The sequence below is a fragment of the Neovison vison genome, chromosome 12, assembly GCF_020171115.1.
Source record: "Neovison vison isolate M4711 chromosome 12, ASM_NN_V1, whole genome shotgun sequence".
NCBI lineage: Eukaryota > Metazoa > Chordata > Mammalia > Carnivora > Mustelidae > Neogale > Neogale vison.
In genome coordinates, this window is record NC_058102.1 from 58094786 (window position 1) to 58104597 (window position 9812).

Below are 9812 nucleotides of genomic sequence, written 5' to 3' on the forward strand. Positions count from 1 at the left end.
GTCTAAGGACTCCAGCTCTCTGGAACAACACTCAAGTTCAAAGCCATTCTATTCTGTTCCCTTACTAGTTAGATGATTTTGGAAATATCACTCAATTTCCTTAAACCTCAGTTTTATTTATAAAGTGGTCATAATAGTAGAGTTTACAACAGTAGATTTTGCAGAGGATTCCTTGAGTGAATGTGAATGCAAACACTAGAGTTTCCCATGTAGAAACATGCTCGGTGAATAATAACTATTCTTATTTTTATGTGCAAATGGATTTAGAGTGGGTTGCAACAATTCTGGGACCTAATGAAATACAAAAACATGGCATTCTAGCAATCCTGTGACTTTTCTGGTAGCAAACCATAAAAACAAGTTTAGTGGCTGTTCTACTAATTACAAGATATCCACCACTAATCTGTAACAATAAAGAGAGTAATAAATGGTTTGAGCTTGTTAACCATTCAGGTTAAAACCTTAATTTGCATTTCCCCCCTCCCTAAAGATGACCTAGTTTGGAATTAATGGTTTACCTACACCCATGCAAATTAAAAACGGAAACTTTTGGTTCAACAACGTATTGAGTATATATGATGTGTGAAATCTGTGATTGATAACCAGCTATTTAGAAAAGTGATTATAATAAAAAGGTGATTACAATAGAGCGGGCTACATGTAAAGAAAGGGAGATGCCCAGGGTGTTAACAGTGACAGGGAGTGGAGGCACCTGTATCACTCAGCCTGGTGGGGAACGGCACCTGAAATAGGTCTAGGTGTGTGAGTTAGCCGAACATGCTAGAGTCCTCTGGGCAGAGAGGCAAGGTGCACCAAGACCCAGGAATCAAAGGACAATAGGGGCAGTTGGATGCGAGAGAATCTAGGAGATGAGGTCATTTGGGAGTCATAACTAAAAATAGGCATCCAGAGGGAACACACATACACAGAATATACGTACAGACACGTAAGCGCAGGTGTAGAAAACAGCCCCGCTGCACAGGGGCTGTGAGGATCTCCTGCGATCTCATGGACTGGCAGAGGAAGAGGAGCCACTGAGGGCATGGAGGGAGGACACGGCCCAAGGAGAGGGTCTGTCAAAGGATGGAGATTTCTCGCAGTTTGGATCCCTGCACTCCCGGACACCCCCTAATTTGCTTGTATTGCTGTATGATTAGAAAATGTTCTTTAAAAGTTATTATGTTCTCCTGTCCAAGAAACGCTGACTGGCTGGCTCAGCTTACTGACAGTGTTGGAATGGATATGCATTTTTTTTACCCTTTGCATTTTCTCTTTGCACATGGAGAAATTCTGGGGAGATATGGTGACAAGATCATTTTTTAGAAAAAGCTGAGAACAATGTTGGTAAAGAAACCCTTTAAAAATATGTCTTTTATTATCATTCCATTCAGTTGAATAATTCTTTTACATGTTTTAATTTTAATTGAAGTTTTAAAGAGGTTATAGAAACAGTAACTTATTAATTCATAAAACCAATGTAGTTATTTAATTAATTTATTTGCCCTCTCAAGGAAAAATACATTGCTTGTAAGTATCATTTGTAAAAAGTTATAGTGAATTTTATTGAGGTGTAATTGACATAACATTTTCAGGTATATAATATAATGATTCAAGATTTGTGTATATTTCAAACTGACCATCACAATAAGTTTAGTTAACATCTGTCACCATTCATAGTTACAGTTTTTTTTTCTTGTGATGAGAACTTTTGAGATTTACTCTCTTAGCAACTTTCAAATATGCAATACAGTATTACTAACTATAGTTATAATGTTATAGAGTATAGCATGTTATATAGTATAATGTTATAGAGTATAACATGTTATATAGTATAATGTTATAGAGTAACATTATATCCCCATGACTTGATTATTTTATAACTGGAAGTTTGGACATTTGACTCTCTTTACCCATTTTGCCCAACTCTCCCAAGGTACCCTCAGCTCTGGCAAACCACCAATCTGTGGTCTGTATCTATGAACTTCTTCTTTTTTTAAAAAAAAAAAATTTCAAACATACATGAGCTCATACTGTATTTGTCTTTGTCTGACATATTTCACTTAATACCCTGTAGGTCCATCCAGGTTGTCAGAAATGGCTAGATTTCATTCTTTTTATGACTGAATAATATTCATGTGTGTGTGTACCAAATTTTCTTTATTCAATCATCTATTGATGGATGCTTAAATTTTTTTAACATCTCAGCTATTAGAAATAATACTGCAATGAATATAGGGGAGCATATATTTTTGAGTTAATATAATGTGGGTATTTTCAAATTTTAAAACAAGAGAAATTTGACCTGAATAAATTAATTTTTTTAAATTAGCTAATATTTAGTTTTCCAAGGGGGGTAATTGGAGTTAAGAGGAGCAGAAAATAACAAACACAAAAACAAAAAATGGGGGAAAAGAAAGGAAGCCAGTTGGCTTCAGACAGATATGAAATTACCACTGTAAAGCTTTATTTTGTCTTCTCTATAAGGAGAGGAAAGAAAGCTAAGGTGTTGAAAACAGATTTTTAACATCATGTACAGAAAAGAGAGTGGCTGCACTCTTGGATAGTAACTCAGGTCCTTGATAATATTATCAAGCCATGCAGTTTAAAAGCCAGTATTGCTTAACTCTAATTTATGGAAGCGAAGGAGGGATAAGCCCTATATTCAGTTATCTATTTTTTAAAGACAAATCAGACCAACCAGTCTGCTCATGAGGGTTTATTTGCTTTCTGTTTTAAAGTACTTCTCAGTGAACCATCTTGTTCATGTCAAAAGCCCATGTAGCAACTGCAACTCTGAAATATCCCTGGTGAGATTGTGTTTATTAGGGAGAGAGGTGTACTAATTCCTATGAAAATGTGAACACATGAAGGAAACAAGCGGCCTACCAAAGGTGCAGTTTTAGATTGTGATGGCTAGGAAAAATATTCTGTTTTATAAAAATGGATAATTTCTGATCCCCACAGCTTGGCCAGGGACCAGTCATCCCTGTTCATAGGTCCAGACAGACACAACTAAATGGACCAGTCTTCAGGGACATAAAGACAAGAGGGAGGCAGAACTCTTGCTCTGATTTAGAAATGGTGACCCAAAGCCAAGTTTGCCCTAGGATCGCTGGTCTGAAGAGCCCTAAGTGTTTCAGCTCTTGGGCGGGGATGAGTGGGGGTGTTAGCTTGAAAACAGACTTGTCAGACTTCTGTCTGCTCTCTCCCTATGGATCCTGTCTCTTAGGACAACAAAAGCAACAAAAGCAAAGGATAGAAGACTAAAGACAAGCTTATCAAAGAACACTAATGTGATCAGACAATCAAAAAAAAAATTCCAAGAACTCTTCTTCCAGGGGAAACAAAATTAATACTAAAGCTTAAACAAAATATAGGAACTCAGTTCAGCATGAACTCACCCCCCAGCCCTGGGCAGGTGGCACCTTACCCAGATGGAATCACGGGAAGTCTCTGATGGGCGCCATCTTACTGATTTAAGTGTCTTGGTCCAAGCAGTGGGAGCTTTAGTGGAATCTATACTGCACTTTGGAATCAGTCTGCACTTTGGTCTGTGCCCTCCAGCAGACACCACGAGGAACACACCTGTAGTTGAACAAATTGGGGTTTTGCTCTTTACAGCTTGGAAGACACACACTGCGGGGAAAATGTGGGATCTCTGACTAAGAGGATGTCAAAAGGCTTTATTACAGGTTTTCAGTTTGTGGTCACTGGTTTGGGGGCATTGGCTAGGACTGTGTGCTGCTGCGGGTAGGGATTAGTCTATGATTTTGTAGCTTCGTGCACTTAATAAGCTGTAAAGAATGAGGTGAGGCCATAGCTGTGACTGGGGACTCTGACTAACGCACATCGGGCTGTTTGGATATTGCTGTGGTTTGGATAACATTTGTGCTTTTGGCTTCAGAACATGATTCCAGGGTAGTCTTAGTTTTGTTTTGATTTTTCAGGGTCACAGAATGGCCTTGTCTGGTGTTAATGTGTAGCTGTCAGGCCAGCTCCCAGAAGCACCAAGGCCTGGCTGATAGTCTGAGCCGGTAACAAGCTGTCATGGGCTGTTCTCCCCTCTCTCAACAGCCAAAGAAAATAATGGGACACCCAGAAGAGGGCTTGCTGAGCTGTGGAAGTAGACAAGGACGCCTCAAGACAGATGTTGACAGAGTCCAAGCACCGTGCAAAAGACGGAGCTACTGCCTATCAGTATTTCATTTACATACTTCCAAAATCCAAATCCTTTAATGACATCCCCTTGTTTTCATGTTCATCAAGGAACTTTTTGTCTTGAATTTCTCTTTTTGTGTGTCTCTTTATATAGGGTGAGACTGTTCTGGTTTCTTTAACATGATAATCCATGTATTGCTAATTATAATTAATGTTTTAAATGTAAATTTATGTTATATTTATATATACTTATATATAATTTTTATGTATTTAAATGTATATATTAAGTAAACACCATGATCTTACTTTCCTCCTGTCTTCCAATATGCTCCTGTCCATTGCCCAGCCCAAATATAAATCAGTAAGTTATTCTGATTTGAATTCATGTCAGGAAAAAAAAAATTCAACCCAATAAAAATCTAGACATTTATTTGTAAACTTGCTAAGCCTCTGTTTTCTCATGTATAAAAATAGGATGATCAGGGGCACCTGGGTGGCTCAGTGGGTTAAAGCCTCTGCCTTTGGCTCAGGTCATGATCCCAGGGTCCTGGGATCGAGCCCCGCATCGGGCGCTCTGCTCAGCGGAGAGCCTGCTTCTCCTTCTCTCTCTGCCTGTCTCTCTGCCTCCTTGTGATCTCTGTCTGTCAAATAAACAAATAAAATCTTAAAAAAAAATAGGATGATTAAATCTATGCCTATCATGAAGCAGTCAGTGATGAGTGTATGGTAAGGGCTCAGTAAATTTTTGTGATTGTTATGATCATTACCCTACATTTTCCATGTGGCTTTTCTCTTTCCCTTTTGTGGTGCCATGTCTCTGAGTCAGTGTTGATGATCTAGACCCCCTACCTGCCCACTGAGCTTCATACTTCCTCTGGTTTCCATGAGGTCTTTCTCCCAGGGACCTCAACCTGAGCCTGTTCCAAACTAGCCCAGTTCCCTTTGTGGTATTCTTCTTTCCCTTCGTGCTACTCCCCCTCCCTAGGTCTGAATTTCTGCTCCATTCGCTGTGTACTCTGGACAAGTGACTTAATCCTCCCGTGCCTCAATTGACACATCTGTAAAGGAAAGGAAATGACAGTAGCTGCCTCACCAGGTTGCTGTAATGACTGAACACATTAACGCACTTGAGGCAGAAGGCATTCCAAGGATGCCTGCCACAACGTGTTATCATACGTTTCCTAATAACCCAGCACCACACCCTTTGTAAGTCCCCGGAATAAGGTCCCTGCTGCGCAATCAGAGCTGTCAGCTAGGGACTGTGTTCTCATTTCTCGTGCTGCCTCATCCCCTGTACCACACGGATTTTCTAGGGTTGTGCTGTCTCTGAACTAGATCTTCAGCATCTCTCCTCCACTCTCCTGTGCTAGTCCAAGGGGTCTCCTCACGGGTCTCCCAGCTCTGGTCTTTCACCCTGAGGCCAGCCTGTCCCCTGCATCACAGCCCTGGTCTCATTCTGAAACCAAGTGTTATTCTGGAAGCGCGTTCTATTTACCATGTGCCAGATGCTGCTCTGAGAGTTTTATGGTGTTACCTCGTTTGTTATCTGTGTTCAGGGACTTTTCCCTCGTTCATATAGTATTTATTTATTCCATAAGTCTTGCATCTATTCAATACATCAGGAGCTCAATCAGCCAGGATCCTGCCAGGAAACAGATGGCATGGCCAAATGCGGTGATTTGAGAAAAGTGTAATAATGGGCTTATTTATGGTGATGCGCATAGTGTGCAGGGAAATCACTCGGAAGGAGGTTAGGGACAGCTGGGCTCCATGACCACGCCTAGGTGTGATGGAGTGAAAGGAGGGAGTGCTCACCAGACCTGGTAGGGGAAGGTTGTGTGGAGGGGGCCTGCTTGACTAGAAGAATCAAGGTAGTCTAATCTAAGAGAGCCAGCTTCCCATGACTTCGTTTTCCTCCCTTCCTCCAGTATTTTGCTTCTCACTGGCCAGCTCAAGGGAGAGCCAAAAGACAGAAAAGGCCCCCTGATGCAATCTCGACAATTCAGTCTTTTAGGGCCTTCGAACAGAGTAGATACATGTAAAGAGGGGCTCTGGAGGGCCAGAGCTCTTAGTCATCCAAACACTAAGTGAGCAGGTGCCCAATGCCATAGGGGAAGAAAGTAACTGGGCTTTGCTTGGCGTGACAAAGTTTATCTCCCCACCCCTCAACGAAACGCTTGACTTACAGAGAGTGCTAGCAAGAGCAAACAGAGCAGATGAGATCCGCATGTTTCTGAACCTCTCACAAGAGTAGACCTTAAACGGAATCTATAAAACCTAGAGATTCCAGACTGTTCTGCCATTTTTTCATGTACATACCACTCACCAGCCATACCAAGCTACCTTCTGTCTCTTCCAGCAGCAGACACAGAAGCATAGGGAACTGTTGCCCACTCTTCTTTGCTTCAGCCCCTTGAGTAGAGCCAGCTCCCTGTTTCATCTGACTGCAGAGAAGGCTGGAAATTGTAGAAGAATCGTTGGAAGATTTTAGTGAGTACCACTGTCTGTCAGTTTCTCAGAGCAGCTTTTGCTTACCTCCTAGTTCTTAGCTTTGTTCTAGTTGGCGGACTCCGGGGCTCTCTTGCAATGTTTTAAGAACAAAAATGACCACCCAGAAAGCCTTTTATTGTTAGCTGGTACACATAAGCTAATAGCGCCTAACCGATTACCTGGCAGAAGGAGCTTGAGAAATACTCCTTTTGTTTTTGTCAAAGGAATTGGTACTAATAATTTCGTAAGTAGGTTGTGACAGGAGACTGGATTCTCTTTGCACTCACGTGCGCCAGTTATAAATTTCTTGCCTCTGAGGCCCACTTTCAAACTTCAGTATCTGCTCTAAGAAAAGAGGCAGAATTCCTTTGATCATTTTCCCATTTTTGTAAGCATGTTAGTCTCTTAGTAGAAGGCACTAGAAGGACTTTGCAGGAGAAGAGGACAGCTCTTGCTGGCTCAGGCTGCCAGTGGTAGTGGTGGGAAAGTGGTGAGGTGTGAGGTCATCAGATGGCAGTCTGCCCCAGCCATGTGTCCAGAATGCAGAGTCTCTCTGTGACCTGGCAGCCCCCACTCACTCTGGGGACTACCTTCCTGCAGCCTCCTACCAGGGAAATCACACTCCAGGCTTCTGGGCTTCAGCAGTGCGCAGACCCCCTTACACACCCACCTCCCTGAGCTGATCTCCTGTAGTCCTTTCTTTGAGGTCAGGGAGTGTGACAGGCCGCCTGCCTGCAGTGCAGAGTTCACACTATGAAAACAGTATTGAATCATGACAGAGACTGTAGGGCTCACAAAGCCCCAAATTCTTCCCATCTTGGCTCTTTACACAAAGTTTGCTGATCCCTGTTCTAGTATAATAGTGGAAACAAATAAAATACAAAATAAAAAGCCGAGTGAACACAAAGCATCTTTTTAAATCACTGAATTGTTCTACTAATTTTTCTTCAGAAATATGGTATTAAGTTTTTTCATGAACATGTATTTTATGATTAAACTCTCAGAGTACAAATACAGATTTTACAATCGCTCCTCCTGTGATGTGGGTTACTCAGCAATAGGAATGGTCTTAGGAGATGCTGGATTTGTCCTCTGCCTGCATTTTGATTCTCTTAGCACTCTAAAAAACTGCAATTATTATTTGAAAGTATGAAGTTTTTTGTTTTGGTTTTTGTTTTGCAGTTAAGTCCCTAAATATGGCAACCTTTATTAACTCCCAGAAAAGAAGTCCCAACTTTCATAATAGCATGGCCTTTTCATTTGTGAGTAGTACATTTTATAAAATCAGGTAAGATTTCAGAGCTACCTATATTCATGTTTTCCCCTTCCCTGCCTGAACTTTGGCTGTTACCATCTTTCTCTACCTCATTCCCCATTTTATTGGAGCCAAGTTTGCTGGGTGCAGTGGTAAGGGTGGAGTTAAGTCTGTTTTTCCTCAGACTCTAATTTTTCTTGAGATTCTATGGATACAAACACTATTGGATTCTCATTTTCCTCTGCTATACAAATTCTTAAAACTTTTTTTTTTTTTTTTGCATCTCACAGCATTCTTAAAGTGTTAATTCTCCTATTTCTCAGTTATTTATCTCCTGTAAATGCAATTCTTAACTAAATTCTTACTAAATAAGGATTCATTAGGGTAAATTGCAATAGTAGACAGCTTATTTTTAGGATTCAGATGCCTAATGAGGGGAGATAACATTTGAATAGGATAACAGGTCAAGGAAAAACAGTGTCTTGGGGGAATCCATGGTCCTTTCTTTGCAAACTTATTATTTTTTAATGTTTTCTCTTTGGTTGCAGCACCATTAAGGTCATCGGTTGATATTTCAGAGAAAACATTTCCATTTTTTAAGAACTTTTAAAGGCTTTTAAAATGTAAAAAGACTATAAAGTTCTGATGAATTATGTCTTCACTGGCGGATAGCATATAATGGCCATCGGATTATTATTTTTCCAAATTGTTCACTAGCACAGGTTAAATGAATTAAATTCTTTTAAAAAATTAGCATTGATAATTTTTATTATAATATTTATAATTTTTATAATGTCTCATTAGGTATGAGACAAGTGATATAGACATTGATGCTTCTGTCTTGAAATTTACATAAGCACCCTGAGGGTAGGGACCTCATCTGATTCCGCTTGCCACTGTTTTCCCAGCACCTAGCTCACAGCAGGTGCTCAGTGACTATCTGCAGAATAGTTGATGACTCACACGGCTCCCCAAGCCCTCAGGTAGCTCATTCCATCAATCACTCTTTTCATTCTCCAACCTGTCCCTCTCTCCTGGCTAGTAACCCTCAGCAAACTTGAGCATGCTGACCAACCAAAACCTGTGCTCACTTAGTCCTTAGCCACCTGCCCTCTGTCCTATCTACTTTCCTTGACAGCCAAACTCAAAGGCATCCTTCGAAAGAGAACTGTGGTAGGGAGAGTAATTTTGGTCTCACGGAAGTCCTAGCTCCAACCTTTGCTAAAAGCCCTTAATTCCAGGAAAATAAAGAACAGGAAAATTTCCCCACAGCTCATTTATAACCTCCTGAACCCAGGACTGAGTGTGTAGACATTTTATCTACACCTCTGCTCAGTGACAGCTTGGAGTTCTGGAGTTCTGTAAGAAGGCCTGTCCTCCGAACTAGTTCTGGCTGAGGAACATTTTCATGTATTAGACCTGCTGTAGTTGGACTAGAAGACATGTGTGCAGTTCTGTATGGGGTGGTGATTGTGGCATCTTGTGGCCTGAAGAATGACTTGAAGCAAAAAAAGTTTAGTATTAAAAAATGTCTCCCAACTACATTTAAATAAAACAAGTTTATGAAGAGCACAAACTAGAAAATGCAAATGAGAATTGAATCTAAACAGAACTTTGGAGGTCATCTAGGGCTTTATGCTGACTCCACACCATGGAAGAGTATTTTTGTGGATCCTTAATTCATGTTTTATACCTTAAAGCCCAGGAAAAAGAGTAAAAGGAATTTCAAAATGAATTTAGGGTCAATTAATGCATAATAAAGTGACACCTTGAGAAGCAAACAGTATTGATCCATATTATCTGATTAAGGATTTGTATCAAGCTTAGCAGTGGTCCATTTTTTGGAAATCACAATGTCAATTACAATCATGACAACAAATGCCTACTCAAAATCTACCCAAATTATGAA